At 41.6% G+C, this 19,299-nt stretch overlaps 1 protein-coding gene and 1 long non-coding RNA gene across 14 annotated transcripts in view; one reads left to right on the forward strand and one right to left on the reverse strand.

The window, feature by feature from the left end:
• LOC102654462 overlaps positions 1-15,468 on the forward strand; it is a 29,087-nt gene extending 13,619 nt beyond the window's left edge. For 3 of the 4 annotated variants that reach the window (XR_003304391.1, XR_001702346.2, XR_001702350.2), the window contains one exon: positions 11,898-13,108. This is a non-coding gene — a long non-coding RNA (uncharacterized LOC102654462). Of the gene's footprint in view, positions 1-11,897; positions 13,109-14,139 lie in introns of those variants that run through there. The other variant, XR_001702348.2, reaches the window with a different exon arrangement.
• Positions 1-19,299, reverse strand: part of E74 (ecdysteroid-regulated gene E74) — a 149,154-nt gene that overhangs the window by 63,604 nt on the left and 66,251 nt on the right.

A 19,299-nucleotide genomic window follows, 5' to 3' on the forward strand; every position in this document is an offset into this window, starting at 1 on the left:
TAATACCATCATTGGATATCGAGGATTGATCTCGTTAGAGAAAGAAGAAATTAAACGATGTAAATGAGCAAGAAGGGGAAACGAGAGGAAGTGAAAAAAAAAAAAAAAAAAAGAAATCTCGGCCGATGTAGCTTCAAGGGGATTCCACAGTGAGAAGTTGGCTTAAGGTCGCGTGAATCCGCACACCGCAACAGCGGACAGTGAAACTATGCCGTTTTTTCCCCGGCTCTTTCCTTTTCTTCGAGCGACCAGCCGAGAGAGACCGATTCGCCTTTCCCTCGCAGTGGAACACACCACTTTTCCCTACGAAATCGACATTTTTTCGCCAACAGATCCATCGAAACTGGAGGCTCCAGGTTACGAAAAATCAACTCCATTATCGTTGCACAGATGATAGATGCATCAGATTAATCGCTTTCTTCTTTTCTCAAATCCGTGCCTACTTTTTTTTTTAAGAGAATCTTCGAATTTCAAATCGAATCGATCCCTATACTCTTTTACTCCGTAAAAAAAATTCTTCCAACAAGTGTCCTCCCTTTCTCCAACGGAGGATACAACATTTCTCGGATAACCGATAAGTTTTTCAAACGTTTTCTCGTTGACCGATTTCGCAAGAAAATATCCATTGGCTCGTGGTATCAAGCTGGAAGACGAATGGGTGGACAGAGGCGGTGGCACGCGTTGACGCTCGTGGCCATCATCGGCAGACGTATTATACCGTAACCTCGATTCCAATGAAAACGGTGTTACGCCATTTTCCCTGTCAGTGAAATGTGATCTATTTTCGCGCGGGATATTCGTCGTGGCACGATAAGCTCGAGTGATTCCCGCCTCTCTTTTCCAAACGGCGCGTTAAAAGCGCCGTATTTTTTTCTTTCTCTCTCTCTCTTCCCTTGAATGAAGGAACAACCGGAAAAATGGACGCCGTTGACGTAACGCGGCGAAAATTAGGTCGAATCGACACGACGATTATACACGCGCTGCGAAGGCTGCTTTGCAATCGTTGCGCTCGTAATCGCGCGATAATATTGGAATTAAACGCGATTATCCACGAATCGCGAACGAAATATTACGGGAAATATTACGCGGTCACACCGTGTACACGCGCACTCGCACAAGCCGCGTGCGAGATGGGCATTCGGCGGTTGCGACGCCGTGGCGAATTCCGAGGGAAAAATCGATTGCGAAACGCGCGCACCGCACCGCTGTGTCTAATAACGCTGACATCGAGCGCGGATTCTCTAGCATCGACCGTCGATCTTAATTTAAAACGTGACGAAACGTGTATACGCGTTACATTTGCATAATCCTCCCTGCTCGGCCCACGGCAGCCGTCCTGTGCGTTGCACTGCGAAAAAAAAACGTCATCGCCTTCTGCCGGCCGGTTACATCAAACCGTATATACATTCGCGTTGCAGGCATCATTATTCAATTTCCACGAACGTAATCTGCCTTCGTGGCGAATCCCCACAACGCGGTTCGAGCCCGTGATTCATCCATCGAACAACTCTCCTCGGTGTCGGGGAGAAACAATGCGATAAAAGGCGAGCGAGGAGGAAGGAGGGGGGTAAAGGGAGCAAGAAGAAGAAAATAAAGTAGGAGAGATACGCGAAGAAAGATCGAACGCGTAGGAAATCATGGAAAGTTGGACGAGGCTCGGTCGGTTTTGGCGGGATAGAACGCGACGAGAGCGCGCGCGCGCTCGTGCAACTACACCGCGCGGTGCATCCAAGGCGCGCATGCGCCGCTCGGCCGATGCACGTGGTAAGTACAAGTATGTCAAGGCGCGACCTGAATTTTCCTACTCTTAGTGCCCCCTACCGTACTCCGTGCCTGCCTCCCCCCTCCCCCGCGCGAGCCGCCACCGCTGTTGCTCCACCACGCTTACTCGATGCCCCCCACTTCCCTCCGCCGTTCCCCTCGCTCGGCGAGCATGCGGTGCGCGCGTTGCATCTACCTGCGCGCTCGAGAATCCCGGTGACCACCAACACGCACGTGCGTATCCCGAGACTGTGGCCAAACGGCCAACGTTCCTATGCACGCGCGACGGCACATGACTTTTCATCGATGCGTCCGGACCTTCTTCGTTCTCCCCTCCCCCCACTCTCTTCCCCTTCCAGTCGCGGCAAACTTGCCGCGGCTCGACCTGTAGCGCGCGCGCCTCCTTTTCTGGAAGGAACGCTGAAATAACGAATCTCGCTATTCGCTTGATCCTCTTCCATTTCTTTCGATCGACTGGTCGCTCGATCCTCCTTTTCTCCGTTGGAAAAGGAACGGACGTTTTTTTTAATAGCGAGGTAATTGTGTGACGGGATATATATATATATATATATGTATAAAGGATATCGGGAAACAGGTTCTAGCGGATGCGGAATTTTTGGTTTTAACCGAGAAACTTTTTCTTCTCGATTCTCGTGTTGATTGAAAGACTGGATGTTGCTCGGCAACTCGATTGAAATTTATTTTAATTATTATTTTTATTATTCTAATTTTTCTTTTTTTAAATCGATCCATCTGATTGTAATTCAGCGAAGGTGTACTACTCGCCATCCCTGTTTACAAATCGAAACGCTCTCGAGGCCGATCTCCGATATCCTATTTGAGATCTCGTTCCTATTCTCGGCAGGCCGAGTTTTCCTCGTCAATTTGTCACGGAAAAGGAAAGCGTTACGGTATATCTAACCGATCGATCGATCGATCGATCGTTCGATGCCGTGGTCGTCGAAGCGGAGGGGTCCCCTAGAAAGCTGCTCTCCCGCGACTTCGAAGGGATCCCTATCGGTGTTGGTCTCCTCTCCCTCTCGAGAGTACGCGCGTCCTCCTTTTCTCGCTCGTTTAAACTTCGATACTTTGACAAAACCAGAGACACGATTATTGCTCAAATTCAAAATTATTGCTCGATTACTCTCCGCCGAGATTTCTTTATCTTCTTCGATCTTATTTTTTTTCGCAATCCTTCTCGTTTTTTTTCTCTCTCTTTTTATACGTTTTCCTTCGTAGGAAATCGTTGCACGGTATTATAATTTGTCTCGAAGAAGAAGTGGAACGGTGGGCAGCTGGACCGACGATCGTCCAGATTTCGACCAACGGGATCGTTATATCGTGTGTTATTTCGCGATCGAAAACGAATCTGGCCACGGAATTACGTAATCAGAATTCCTCGTGCATTTCACGGCGCCCGGGTCTTACCAAGTGGCTTTCAGGCCACGCGCGATTAAACCTGTAACCTGTTCGTTGGTGGCCCCTGTTGCGTGGCCACCGCTCGAGCACGAAAATTCGACACGTTGCATTGAGTAATCGCTTATCGTCTCGGCAGCATCGGGATTAAAGATTATTGCGCGTGGCATACAATGTAATATAATACGTAACGATTGACGAAATTATTTTTCTTTAAATTGTATCTTTTTATCAAAAACATAGAATTTTTAACGGATGATACACGTATTTTCTTTGCCCTTAAATAAATTAAACGTGATCACTTTAATCTTCATTTTATTTTATCGATATCTTGTATCAAAATATCCTAATCTAATATTTAAATCTCTTTTTCTTTGTGAAATCATTTCCCTCCCAATTTCAACTCGTGTTACACGTGAAATAAAGAAGGATGAAAAAAAGGAGAAAGAGAGAGACGTATACAGGTATATACACGGCCGATGCAAGATCGCTTGTTTTGCGCGCGGACACGCGGTTGACGTTTTTACGAGCGCTTGACGCTTTTACGATCGCAGCCGGTGCAACGAACGATTAGGAGCCGATCGAACCACGCTTCCTCGGCCAGGCTTCGACGGAATTCGACAAACAGCAACATACCCGAGATATGCACGATCGTTTACGCGCAAGCCGTAAACGAAGTAAACCGTGACCGATCATTTTCGAGAATTGGATTCGAGAAATGGAAAAAGGAGAGAGAGAGAAAAGGAAAGTTTTCGCGATCCGGTTCGCCTCGGATGTTAGATCTTACAAACGTCGCGGTATCGCTTTAAGGGGGCAGTTTTTAAGAAAGTTTAAAATAAATTTTACGGCCTCGAGAAGAATTATAGGAACGCATCTTAATTAAGAAACGATATTAATATAGCAAAAGGAACTGCCAAAAAATTTTTACCCCCTTGTAAGAATTTTATTTTTTGTTAATTATTTAGACTTCAACAAAACGAACTTAACAATAGTATCTAAAATTGCTCCTTTTATAAATTATGAAATTAAATTGAATAATTTTGTGAGAGAAAAAGAAAAAAAATACGTCGTCACTTTAGTCTTGCGTTAAAAGAATCGAGCAATTTTTACTCGCGAACAAAGGCGCAATAAGTAGAGATTACAAAAGCAGAAAAGTTCGCTCGAATCAAATCCCATCGAGAATCATTCCTCTCTCTCTCTCTCCCTATTTTATTCTTCCCTATCGGGGGAAAATTTAATACTCTCTCGAAACACTCTCGCCCTTTTTCGGGACCTATTTTCACAAGGTCGACCATCTCCCTTCTGTAAGACCTCCTCACAATAGAAAGACCTCCTCCTCGTCGAACGACAATGGAAAGACCAGACGTTCAATTTTCCATATTTTGGAAGGATTCCTCCTCCTCCTTCTTTTTTCCCCACGAGGGGGGAGGGCACGGCTGGAAGGATGGTAGATGTTTGGCCGGGGTTAGATCGAAGGGATATCGATTCGGGATGTGCGTAGGTGGGTGCTGACCTACCCCTACCCCCATCCTCGTCCTTCGGACGACCTTCTGGGGCGCGTCCTACCCCAACCCAGACATCCGTTCCGCCGGCAAACAGCTTCTCCCCTCGCGAAAGCTTCGCCCTCCGCATCCCTTGGAGTACGGCAACCCTCGTCAGGAACGAGGTTCCATCGAGGCCACCCTCGCAAAAACTAATCCAGGGTCGACACTTCAACCGACGGTTTCTCACCGTTCCTTCTACCACCACGATTACCACCCCCTCCTCCGCCTTCTCCCTTTGCCCAAGCGGAGGGGAAGAAAGAAATCGAAAGTGGTGGAAAGAGGATGACACTGTGGACGAGAACGAGGCTCCAGAATTCTATGGAAAATAGTGTTGTACGTGTATTACTGTTCGTAAAATAATTCGATAATTCATTTTTTTTCACGAGGAGGAGAAATGATTTTTATTAATTACCTTGATCTTCGTGTTACTACGTCACAGGATATAAACAGTGAATTAAGCGAGGAAAAAAAGTAATTTACACGCGTGATATGCACGTTGGAGAGATAAATCTCTAAAAAGATCGAAAGGAGCAAGTATTTAAATGTCGATCATTCGTTTATCTATCTTCTCGATCGAGTTTTTTTACTGAAATGGTTTTAAAGAAAGGTATTAATTATTAATTACCAAGCAAGTGACCCGATGCAAAGTACAGTTTCGGGAACAGAAGACGCGCCATGGATGGCAAATATTCGATATAAATGGGCGGATCGATCGTTCCGGAAGGCCTTCGAACCGCGAGTTCCTCGAAATGTAGGGCCGCATACTGCGAGTTAATGATCGCATGCAGTATGCTCCACTAATTAATGCTTCGACCAAATTAGGCTATATCCATCGATTCCTTTCCCAACCAATCACTTGGCTCCCAACCCAAAGTGTTAAAATACTCTTATTCCTTCCAAAAGATTTCGAGAACCAATCCTCCTCCATTACTTATCCATACATTTCAGAATTTTATTACAGGAAAATTGTGTATTCTGAAAAATCACCAATCTTTAATATCGAAAAATTAAAAATCCTCGAAATGAGGATCGAAATCGATTCGAAACAATCCAATCGAGTCTCGAGTCATCGAAATCGAGAGTCTCTCCCTCCCTTTCTCTCCTCGGTAACCGGATCCCGAGGTTAAACAACGAGGTCTGACAATGCGGCCACTCGTTTTCGGTGAACCAGTCGTCCCAACCCTCTCGAAAAACGAGATTACTCTCGGCTAATTGGTACCGAGCTCTGACGCAATTTCGAAGCGGCGTTGGAGGGCCGTGCAGGGGCGGATTGTCGAGGGTCAGGGTTCCGCCCCGTGGCGTCCTTTCTCTCTCTCTCTCTCTGGCACGCGCTTCTCTCCACCCGTGCCTTGGCTCGGAAATTGAACGAGGCCCTCTTCAATATATATATATATATATATATACACGTTTTGCAAAGTGGCTGGCCACGGATCGTGACGGATTTTACGATCGGCCGGTGTAATTTCGTTGAAAGATTCACGAAGATTCACGGATCGATGCTTCCTCCAAAAGTCTCGACGCTTAAGGGTTTAAGAAGAAGTCGAGAGAATCCTCAGAGAGAAGAGAATTTGCGTGGATACAACAGGTTGAATGGAAGAGGGATATATATCATTTCAACAGTTTCTTTGATCGATCGTTCTTGCATTTTTTTATTAAAAAAAGATGGTATCTCTTTTGCTTGATTTCATCTGAAATAAATTACAATTAATATTAAAGAAAGCATGACAAGAATTTGATTAAAAAAATTCTTCGTGCCCATTCTCTGCGATCAATTCAATTTTTCCATTAATCTTTTCTATATCCTTGATCTTTTTATTTCTTTTCTGTCCAAGAAACTTGAACTACAAAGTCAAAATTTACTTACATATATACTTTTACAATTTTGGGATCAAGGAAAATAAACCTGGAGGATATAAAAAGTAATTAACAATTCCTGGTCGAGCGACGCGTCGAATCTCGAAATGGCTGGAATTATTAAGAACGCGCGAAATTATTCATTCGATCGCCGTGAGTGAGAGGCAGAACTTGCCCCCTCTCTCTCTCTCATTATCGTGTTTTTTTTCTGGATTATTTGGACCGATATTTTTTTCACAGCCGCTCCCTCCCCTTCGCGTCCGTGGCTTCGCTTTCGACTGCCAGTCGATAATGCTGGCCGTGCGCTACCTATCTGAGGTCGAGGGTCAGCCCTCGTCGATGCACTTTACGTATTCGCCGAGATATAAACGTCGGCCATCGTTACACGAACTCGAACACGGCTCGAGGAGGAAATTCTTCTCGTCTAGTGACCTTGGGGGGATAGATCTTTTCTCTGATATTATACACGCGCAATCGCCTTATCGTAATACACGTCTGGAAAATCTGAGTATCGATATTGTTGGAAATTTTTTCTTACTTATATCGTTGTTTATTCGAATGAAAGAAGGAAGAAAAGTGTGAGGAATTATTTTAATACTCGAATTTGTTGCTTATTATTAAGTCCAAGGATAAGGATTTTATATTTTCATCGTGATTAATCGAGATTTTTGAATAAAGATAGACTATTGCTATCGAAAGGTGCATGGAATATCCTTATCCTATTGAATTAATTCGAATTCTTCTTTCAATGTTATTAAAAAAAGAAGAAGAAGGAAAATGTTGAATTGTTTCCTGTTAGCTTTACAATTCGAGGAAAGATTATATTATCGTAATAATAAATGCAGAAGGAAATATTTATATCGATTATATCGTAAATACGAACTACGAGAACAACAAATTATGAAAAACAGAAGGAATTAGAAATGCAACTATTGAAATTCCACGAGGAGTGGAAAAAGAAAAAAAAAAAGCGGTATATCTAATGAATTTTGTCAGAGTCTCGTAAACAATCTCCGTAAACACGATCGACGCTCGAGTTATTTATATTCCATTACGCGTTTACGAGTTACGTAACGAGGCGAGCTTAATTAAAATTCTGTTCGTCAATCACCGCGATGACCGTGTCGAATTCGAATGGTATCGATCGATAAGACACCGTTTCACAGATATTTCCGGGAAAATTGATAATTCCAGCCTTGTTACACCTACCCTTGTTGCGTATACTTGTTACGCGCTACCACTTTTGTCCACTGCGGATGATTTCATTCCGTGAGACGGAATGGAAGGCGAATGAATTTCGTTTAATTATAGAATACAATCGAGAGGGTAAAAGAAAAAAAGAGAGAGAAACGAGAGAGCGGTGGAATTTATCAGTTACGATACTACAGGAGCAAGATCTTTGAAGATATAATCCGTGGATTAACCTCAAATTGGGAATAAACGGGAATGGATATCTATAATGACCCTTGTCCAATTTCGACGTCACTTGATCGATTATACGTACAATGATTGCGGAAAAATATTTACACGTTCCATTTACTCTCCGTGCAAAATATGCAAATTGTAAAATTGTTATTACACTTAATGCAAAATACGTTACGCTTGGATATAATTATCTGATTATTACGTATTAGATTATTGGATGCACGAATAACTTTTTCTGCAACTATTGTGGGTCATCTATTGTAGATCACCACGTCACGAGTTGATTAGATATATAATCATTTGCATTTAATAAATTACGTAATAATTTATTCGCCGAGGAAAACTTTGAATTTGTCGAAATAATAATAAAGATACGACCGGAATATATTTTTAGGAAGGACGATATCGAGAAAAATGGAATCGAAATGGAACGTGTTACGGACGGGGCAACATTTTAACCTTTTTTTCGGATTCGACCTTGTTCGTATCTAAAATCGTCGGTAGTTTACGTTGCTCGACGCGATACAAATTCGTTTATCGCCGTCTCACGCGAGGCTATGGGGCCACATCTCTCTAATCTTCCGCCTCGACGAGATACGAGGATCACTGTTTTCTCTGAATCAGTGTGACTCGACGACGACAGACAATCCGCGCCCGGAAACGGCGCAATGTTGTCGCCCATGTCGCTCTTAATTACGTTCGCGATAAACCGCGTGTTCCCGGCTCGCGCATGCGCGCTTCCATACCTGCGCACGCGCATCCAAATTCGCATGGAAATCGGACCGCAAGTACGGTGACCTATTTCGCGGATTCCTCAATTTCGCGATAATGTAATCCGCTCGATATATTTCTCCGACAAAAAAACTGTGAAATATTATATCCACGAGAAAAAAAAAGATTCAACCTCTTTAAAGCTTCACGAATACTAAGAGAATCTTCGAACGTTCGACAAACATCGATTCGAAATAATTTAAACGATATTTAAACGATTTAACCTATAAATAAGTATATATACCGCTCGAAGCGCTGCAGGTAAAAAAAAAAAAAAAGGGAAAAATAGGCTACGAGAGAGTGGAGAGAAAATCGCGATTGATTGATGCTTTGGAAAACGCAGCGTGGCGATCCGGATCAACTTTTACGCACGAATTAGCCAACAAACGAGCTGCTCCTCCATCCTTTTGCCACGGATAGAGGACGCGGCCCTGAAATTTAGGGGTTGTTTCCAGGCGATTTGCGAACTGCGTAGCGAAAACCAACAGGGAGAGGATCAGAGGGTGGTGTATACCAGCAGACAGGGCGTGGTCGTCCTTGAACCTATCTATCCAACATCCCTCCTCCGCCACATCTCTCTCTCTTTCTCTCTCATCCTCCCGCTCTTTCCCTTCCTTTCTCTCTTTGCCCCAACTTCCCCTCACTTTCTCTCCCACTTTCACTGCCTCGTTACGGTTCACCCTCGGCCACCCTTTGTTTGCTCTGCATACGGAGGCGCAGAGAAACGAACAGTTACCTCTTCATGTCCTTTCGATTCATCCTAGCTAGGCCATTGAGAAAAAAAAAAAATCGATCGAGAAACAATTTGGAAAGAAGAGATATTCATATCATAGAGAAATTATTACACGAGGATATTTTATCTCGATCCATTTCGTTGTATTTCCAATGCAATTATATAATCGTGTACTTACTTTCAAAAATTTCCCCTCCTCCTCCGTCCATTCGGTTCGACAATTATATCTTACGCGAGAAGAAGATTCCTGTTCGAGAAAAAAAATCTGGATCTCGTTACGTTGGTGTAAGAAAAAAAAAAAGAACAACGGGAAAACGATGAAAGACCGCTCTGTTGCGAGGCGAAGAAGCAAGTGCGTGTATCCACCACGTCTCGACGGTGTAATTATCGGTTCGGTTCGGCGAACCGTCTTATTAAACGGAATACGCATCGTATTCCCCCCCAGACTTGCCTATTAAATCGCTAATAAATGATTTATCGAACGACTGGCCCTGCCCCGTCGCTTCTCCACTTTATTTTCTCGCCACCCCAATCGTTGTTAAGGTAGGTTAGGCAAGAGATCCTTCTCTCTACTTCTCCATTATCGCATCGATCCAACGAAATTTTTCTCTGTTCTAGCGGGGAGGGGAAAAATCGTCCAACGATATTTTCCTATCGTTGTACGTACGTCTCTTCCCTTCAGGAGAAACGCGAGGTATGAATTTTCCATGATACATTGTTTCCGTCCACGCTTCGTGCCTGTCGTGTCGAAACGGAGGCCAATTAATTGATCGATAGTCGCGGTTGTCGTTTAAGGGAAATTTTTGGAAATTTTTGGAACGGGGACAGGAAATTTTATGATTTCCTGTTATTTAATAAGAATTTTGGAAATACATTCCCCGGATTTTTGTAATTGCCGTACGAATTTACAATTTCAAATTGAAAAACTAAAAATTCGAATTAAATAATTACGAAGCTACTATCGAATTAATAAAATTAATAAAAATAGATAAATCATTTCCCTTGCACAAAATTTCCAACTTTTCCCAGGGATTCCAAAGAGAAACGAAAATGAAATAGAAGTAAAGAAAAAAAAAGAGAAATCCTTCTCCCTTAAACAAGAAAAAAAAAAGGAAAGAAAGAAAAAAAGTTCCAGATCGGAAAGGATTAGCAGAGAAAGAAAGAAAGAAAGAGAGGGCTCGGACAAAAAAGCTTGGAAATCGTTCTCACGAGCGACCGCGATCGTTCAACCTCCCCGGTTGGGTCACTCGGCATCACGCGAACCTTTCGTGCCCTCGCCGAGCCATCGAATCGAGGAAAGAAGAACGTGACCCCGCAGGTCGAGACCGAGAGAGGAGGAGGGCGAGGCGTGGAATTCGGGTGGAATTCTCGCGACGGAGGTAGAGGACCCTTCGTAGTCATGGCGACTGCCGGGTTTCACCCGCTGATCGATCCACCACGGTCAAGGTCATCCACGAAACCACAAACTCTCTCTCTCTCTCTCTTTCTCTGATACACGCACACACGGAGATATATATACACGTACAATTTACTGTCTGTTCCTTTCGAGGCATCGTCACGAAGGACACACCCCTTCTCGCCGAGATTCGCCTCGACTACGTCTAATTGCGTAAACAAGCAACGTTTCGCTTTCGTCTGGCTCCTCCGCAAACAAACCCTCGGCACGATCCTGCCAACATTCTTTCTTCTCTTTCTATTCGTTTCCTCCCCGTTCGTTTATATAGTTATCGTTTTCCCATGTTGTTCCGCGAGCCATTTGGTTGGAAATGAAGAGGGAACGAGAGAAGGAGGAGGTGGAGTTCGAATGAGATTAACAGAGGATCTGTAATGGGTGGAAATTTTTAAATTAAAAAAAAAAGAAAAAGAGAAAAAGGTGTTAAGATTATTATGCTTGTTTTTCGAGTTGTTGAAAGAATATGGGAGATTGTTTGTTACCTGGAACATTGTGCAGAATCTTGGAAATGAGTCCCTCTCTTATTATTAGCTTTTATAGGAAAGATATATTTAGGATATGATTTTCTATGCTAAAAAAAATACTACTCCATCTTCCAATTTTATATAAAATCGATACAATGGATACAAAGGACTTGGTATTTTCTTTTTGAAATGAAGATAATTAAAAACATTACGTTAGATAGGATTAAATAAAGTATGGGTAAAAATAAATATGTACGATTATTAGTTAGAAAACGACATATTTTAATCTAATTTGTTAATATATAAATGCTACGTATATTTTTTTCAACGTAACATTTATACATTAATTAAAATCAGATCGAAATATAATCATTGTGGGATCGTGGATAAAAATATACTTTGAAAAAAAAAATTAATTATTTTTATCTTAAATAAAAAAAAAAAACAGTTACGCAAAACAGTGTGCATACTTATAGACGGGAGTGTACGAGTGTCTGGGCTGCTGCTGATATTCATCATCGCGGGAGCCTACGTGGACCGTGAAACAGCGGAAGTCTGCGAAGGATCGCGGCGGACGCGTAGGTATGCTAAAAGCGGATTACGCCGGTAACATGCAGGATTTTCTTTTCATCGCCTGGCCATCGTTTTAATCGCGATATGAATTTATTACGAAAATAGGGGATATAAATGGCTATATCCCCACCGGGGATAAATTCTGTTGAGAACGACGCTAATAGCTTGCCATCTCTTATCCACGGTTATTCCATTAAACAAACAAGCGGATAATTTGACATGCGGATTCGATGCGCGTTTAGCTGCGAGATAGCTTTTACCGACCGAGCCCGACTACTACGCGATCCGTTCGTTTCACCCAGCCGCGTGGTATAAAAGTGTAAAAGGGCGCAACTCCACCGAGACCGAGCCATAAGTACAATTCTATATAAATTCCAACATCTTTTGTTTGCAATCTTTTAATCAATTCGTACTCGAATAATTTAAACGTAATTTAAACTATCGGATTTATTCGGACGTTGAGCGTTTTTGGATATAAAATTCTTCAATATTATCAATTTGTCTAGAAAAAAAGAAAATTCTCCAACGATATTAATTTCCATTAATTCTACCATTATTTCGAAATAAACCTGTCGAACAATTTATATCCAATTTGGTTTAAACGAAATAGAGAAGAGAGGATCTTATCTCGGGGAAGGCGATATCTAATCTGCAACCTTAGCCTTACCAGCCGATACCCGCATCGGTTTCCTTTTGTTTTGACGGGGTAATTAAGAAAACTTTCCGTTTCCTCCTCCTGCGAGCAGCAGCAGGCCTCGATAATCGGTATCGAAAAACGAGAGAACGAGTTCTTAGGGGGAGGCCCCAACAGTTTGAGAGAAACATTTCGCGCGTTCCTTCGATACATCCTGCGATATATATATACCGCTTCCGTTCCGATAATTCCCTCGAGAGGAACGGTTTGCATTGGTGGTTGAAAAACGGACTTGATAAAGCGTCATACATTAAATTCAATCCCTTTCCTAAAAAAGAACACCGACTTTATTATACAATATATAAATCCTCGCTCAAATAAACTAACAAATAAAAAAGTCCAAATACAATAGAATACACGAGAGAAACTGAATAAAACGAAGAATTGGATCCCGAAAATATAAAAGGAAGGAAGGAAGGAATCGCAACGCGTCTGGCGGACGTCTGCATCAACCTACCTCTCTCCCTGCCCGACCTTTGACCCCGTGTCGTCGAAAGGACGCCCAGGAGTCCTCGCCTCGTCGTCCCCTAACCGCCGCCGCCGTCGTCGTCGTCGATTCCGTATCGTCCTAATAATCGTCTGGAGGTGGTGGAAGGGGAGAGTGTCGCGGGGGTTGCTGGCTCCGGTGGAGGCCACGGCCGTGACCTTGGCGCGGCCGCCGGTTTATCGAACGTCAAGACTTTCACTCGTTCCCCCTCCCAACCCCTTTGTCTCCATCTTTCCCCACCACGGCCCGCCTCCGTCCGCGGTGTGTGACGGCGTCGCCTCCACCACCCGCTTTCCCCACCCTTCTCCATTCACGCAACTTTCTCACTCTCCCCCGTCGAGGCACAACCACCCCATCTCTCCCTTCCCCCCCGCGCGAGTCTAGACGCTTTTCCTCGCGATCATTTCCTTCTCCTGTGTTAACGAACGAGAGAGGATGGAATTTTCGTTATGAACGGGGGTGGAAGGTGATGGAGAAGGAGTTATCTTTTTTCTTTCTTTCTTTTTGGGAATAAGTATTCATGGAGAAGGAAGGGAGGAAAGGGTGGTTATGAGATGTGTGGGAAAGAAGGTCACGGAATATTTTTTTCTTCTTCTTCTTTTTTAGTTTTGGTTAAAGCGTAGGCGTGAGGGGAACGAAAATTTTCTTCTATATGGAGAGAGGAATTGTGAGGGGTTGTTTGTCACTCGAAACAGGATTTCTTCTTTTTTACGGATGAAATTGTAAGAATTTTATCTCAATCGACGGTGGTTGATACTTCTTTTTTGCTTGGTATTACGAGTTGGAAATAAAACGATAAGATATGTATATATTTGTTTAGGGTTATTACTAGGTTTGCCACGATACGATGACCAGTTTTGCGATAAGCAGTTTTTGAAATTGCATCATATTTCCTAGTTTCGCAATTTTTTAAGCCGAGACATGAGAGATTTAACATTTTCTTTTTTTACTTTTTTTTTTTCAGATAACGTCTCGCCAATGATCTTTGCCACGAGCGTTGTGAATCATTAAGGATAATAAAGTGTGAAACGAAGTGTAGAAAAAGCTTGGAAATTTTACATTATCTGTTAATCGTGTAATAACACACAATATTGTTACAACACATTGTATCGTACAATAGAACGCATTGTTACAATATTGCATCTCGTATCATATAATCCTAATAAATTTAATGAATAATTACACTGATGATAATAATAATTCGCGAATCTGAATTCGACTCCAATTTAAAAAAGTTCGAATTCAACTCTAGAATTATCAAGAGAATTATTAGAATACGAAAAAACTCTTCGAAACAAGATAATCACAAGCTTTAATTACGATCATAATAAATATCTCACAACGAAATTCCGATGAATTTATCAAAAACGAACGATAATTTCGCTTTAACGGTGAAATCATCACAGAATAATTCGTAACTACAAATTATTTCCCTCCAAAAGAATAAATTTCTACATTGATACAATAACTCGATTCTTTTTCAACTCAAAGACCCTGAGACGTCAAAGTGGTATTTTAAGAACCACCTCCCCCCAGAATTTCGAATTTCAAATTTCTGCCAACGAGGACGATTTGGGGTTGATCGATCGAGAGAGAGAGAGGGGAAGGTTGAAAAGAAGAGTCCAGACTGCGTATAAACGTTATTTTCATGGCGGGCTTTACTTTCGCGACGAGGGCACGAGGTGGAAGGGTGGAAAGGAGAGGAAAAACCGTCTAGACTTCTTCTCGCTCGGAAGGGGGGAGAATGTTATCGGAGAGAAACCGGTTCCACGCACGCGTTCCCCGCGCTTCAATCGAGGGAAAAATTATTCCTCGTAATCGTCGTCCACGAATCGTAACGGGGCCCGTCTCGTTCATCGATCCTCTCCCCCTCCTCCTCGATCCGTATTTCGGGACGATTAGATTACTGCGATTATCTCCTCTTTCTTGTTTCCAATTTTCTTTCTTTTCGATCGCGACCACGGCTTTGACAATCGTCTTCTGAAACGCCTTATTCCTCAGAAACTGTATCTGACGAATGAAATGTAAAGTGAAATCGTGAAGAGATTTGTAAAGTTTCATTTTGGAAATGAATAATTTTGCTGGTCGATTAGAATAATAATTAGTCTCGAGGATTATAATTGTTTTTTTTCTACCCTAATCCGAATAGAATCTCATTCGACGGATTGTATCGAAAAAGCAAAAGAAGAAGAAAAAAAGGAGGAGGAAAATATAGAAAGAATATCGATGAAGGAAAAATTCGAGAAGTAGAGAGGCAATGATATCTTTTTGGATTCAAAGAGGGGGGAAGAGAGGAAGAAGCTGCCCCTGACACATCGATATCACATCCCTTCGAATCGAAACTGGGCTAATCGGGAGAGTCGTCTGTTCTCCTCGAGAGATTGAGTGAAAGTGCCCTTTTGATCTATTATTTTATATATATATACATATCCCTTTTGAATTCGATTTCGAAGATTAAAATTTGTCTTCAAATTCGATAGTTTTTAAGATTATTTAATTAAAAGGAATTCGAACAGCATCGTAATTCAATTTTTTAATTTAAATAATTAAACGAATATGTATATATATATATTTTTTTTTCCTGGTGAAGATCTCGAATTTTGATATTTATATCTTTTCAATAATTTTTTAATTTAATCTACAAAAATCCATATATTCGTGTATCTTTTATAATTGATAGAATTTTAGTTTGAAAAGCTAGTTCAGAAGGGACATTTTCCTTTTACAATAAATCATATCTGAAATCAATGATAAAAAAAAAGGAATAAGTTTTAAATTTGATTTTAAATAATCTTTCTTTCTTTCTTTCTTTTTTACAACGAATTCTCCCACATTTTTCCAGTTCGAGAAAAACTGGAGGATAATCTCGGCGCGTGATTGGTTTTCGCTCCCGGCTTCGGATAATCTCGATTTTGACAGGCTTATGGCGCTCCACGGTAATCTACCCGTGAACGAACAAAATACGATAACAGAGGTATTTTTCGATCGATGAAGGTCGTTTGCCTCGACGATTGATCCCGGCACGTAAAGCCGCGTTTACATTAAGCTTTTGCTCGGTCAACCAAGCCGTTCGAAACTTTACACAATATTATATTATTTTATTTCAAAATTATCCATCTTCAATTTTTATTAACGTTGAAAATATTTGTACAATCAAGAAGATCGAAACTGAGACTCGTTCAAATTCGTACAACGAAATTGATATCTAAGAAGAAGAAACGACCAAGAATTATTCTAGATACGAAAATACGAATATTTCAAAAATTTCACTATTACATTATAACACAAGACTCCTTAAAAATTCTACAATCTTTAATCTCTTTAATTTCTCGATCTTCTTTCATCGAGAAGGAAATTTTCTCCAAAAGAAAAGAAAAAATACGAATTATTAGATTTCCAACCGAGAGGATTGAAAACACTAGTTGAAATTCGACCAACGATCGACAAATTGATACGCTAGATCGGAGAAGAGAAAGAAGAAGAAGACGAAGGAGAAGCGAGGCAACCCCTCCGGGACCCATCCCCCTCGAAACGTGACGTGGCTCACCCCCGAATACGTACCCTCGAAAATCTATTTAGGTTTGAGTAATCGATTATGACGCATCGCTAGAAGTCAACAGGGGCTGAAAAACGACACAAGGGCTTCTCTCTCTTTCTATACGTGTCGAAATGGAACGCCAAAAGTGTCATCATCCTGTATCTTCTAGCTCATATCTCTTGCATCTGAAGAAGAGAAATAATCGGAGTTCGAAAGCGAATTAAGAAAAGGAGGGAAGCAAACGTTTTTCCCTCCGGAAAGTGTATAAAAGACACGGTGTGGTAAGGCGAGTGTCGGGGGTTGGAATCGATAAGGTCGCTCCAGACGACCTTCGAGGACCAGCCCAGCTCTCACGGGGTGTATAACCCCCGAAATCCAGCCGTGATAAAGTACAAAAGGCGTCACCGCCGTCAAGATCTTCCTTTCCCTCTCCTCCAATTGGACGATTTTCCAAAATTTGTTCAACCCCTTTCACGAACACCCCCTGTCGTTTTATCTACGATATCTATATACAGAAATTATTACATGTGGTTTATGATATCATACATTGCAAGGAGAGATACGAAATTTTGAGAAGATTTGTTATCGAAAGAGAAATCATGCTTGTGGCTATTATTAAATTATTTTCTACTACTCTTTTTCCTTTTATAAATCACAAGGACAAAGCTATCTTAAAGCTGGATGGTGGCTCGATTCTACGAAGAATATATTTCTTCTTAAAATAATCAGATATCGAAAGTATAGTTGGAATAAAAGAAATCTTTTTTTAGAATTTTTCAAATTTTCATTCTTCGAATATCATTGACACCTTTGAGAAAGGATTACTCCATTTATTAAAGAAGAAATTCCATTGGATAATATCGAACTAAATATTGGAAATATCGAATGGAAAGCGGCCGATTATCCACGCATCTTGGACCATGGTGGAAGCGAAAGTGCGTGCAGCATCCTCCATCGTTTCTTTCGTCCCCGAAAGAAAGTGGGTCACGAATTTTTTCTACGCCATTACCTCTCTCTCTCTCCACCCCTATCCTGCCCTACCTCACAACGCAACCCTCCACGATTGCCCTCTTACGTCTGCCTGCCGTCCAATCGATCTCTCTCGTTAACCGCTCTCTTAAACGAAACACGTCCCGAAGAATTATTCGAATAAATTCACGACTCGAGGAAGAAAGATCTCTTTCGAAAATTCCTCGATCATCGTTCAGAAACTCGTTGAAACTCGTGCAACGAGTCTTTCTTCTGAGATTTTTGGATAATAAAATGGAAGACACGTGAAATAATCGAAAGATTCGTGAATTTTTCTAAAATTCTAAATCATATCTTCCTATAAATATCCGAGTAAAAATTGTTCAAACTTTGGAGAACTCGAGAGAAGAATTCAACAAGTAAAACCCTCCTCGTCGATGGAACGCGCTAAACGACGCTTAATTCAGTTCGAGGCGTGAAGTGGAACAGCTGTAACCTTAACCTTATTCTCAGAATTTAATCTGTACGCAAATGTCGTTTCGGTTAAATCGCGAGAAAAATGAATCTCTAATCTTCTCGTTGGAATAAAACCTAGAAATCTGATACGATTTTCCAAAGTCTATGATAATGATAATTATAATAGAACCTTCGTTAACTAATGATTAAGAGAAGAAGATACATCTTTATTGACAGTCGAACGATTGTTTAATTTCGAAAAAAAGAAAAAAAGAAAAGAAGAACACCCTCCCTCGATCAAAAGCACGTTGAAAAAGAGGAATTGAATTTCGCCCCGATCGCGTGCGACTAGTTTTTCCCCGGAGGATTTGAAAACCGTCTACGATCTCTAGGACAGTGAATTATTGACAAGTTGTCTTCAAGAGGGGGAGGGTTTCGTTATTAGCGACGAATAATTCGTCATCCGTTCGTCCACGACTGGAAACTTTTCCATCCTGCCCCTTTTCGTTCCCCCTTCGTTTCGTATCGTGCTCTCCTCTTTTTTTTTCCCTTCCCTCCCCCTTTTTCTTTCCTCCTTCTTCAACTCGTTTCATTCTATAGCATCGGTACGTCGCGCAATTTCGCCAAAGTTGTCAAGGGCCAAGTGGTGAAAACTGTACGAGACTGTGGGCGGAGCAACCAGTTGTTCAAAGTCTCTCGAAATCGAATTAGCATGTCTGAGCGAGTTTCGATCGATTATTACATTAAGAGAGCCCTCTTTAAGAGAGGGAGAGAGAGAGAGTATTCCTCGTTGACATTTCCTTTACGTGTCTTCGTTCCTTTCCTCCCCTCCAGAAAATCGTTTGAAAAATTCGCTCTCTTCTTCGGTTTTTTTCTTTCAATCTTGTGGAAGATTCTCTGAGAATCTCTATTTTCTATACTTTTATATATATATATATATACACACACACACAGTATTCGAGCCAGTCAATCATTATTTACACTTCTTATTATAAAACGAAAATATATCTTTGACGGGGAAATTAAAAATTGATCCAAAAGAAAATGATATACTTTCTTTTAAACGAATCACACATAATCAATGAATAAATAACTCTCTTCCATTTTTCCTGTCTTAAATAATTCTTCCTCCTGTTACGAACAAATGTTTCGAATTAAGAA

Source organism: Apis mellifera, linkage group LG3 (assembly GCF_003254395.2).
Source record: "Apis mellifera strain DH4 linkage group LG3, Amel_HAv3.1, whole genome shotgun sequence".
NCBI classification, from domain to species: domain Eukaryota; kingdom Metazoa; phylum Arthropoda; class Insecta; order Hymenoptera; family Apidae; genus Apis; species Apis mellifera.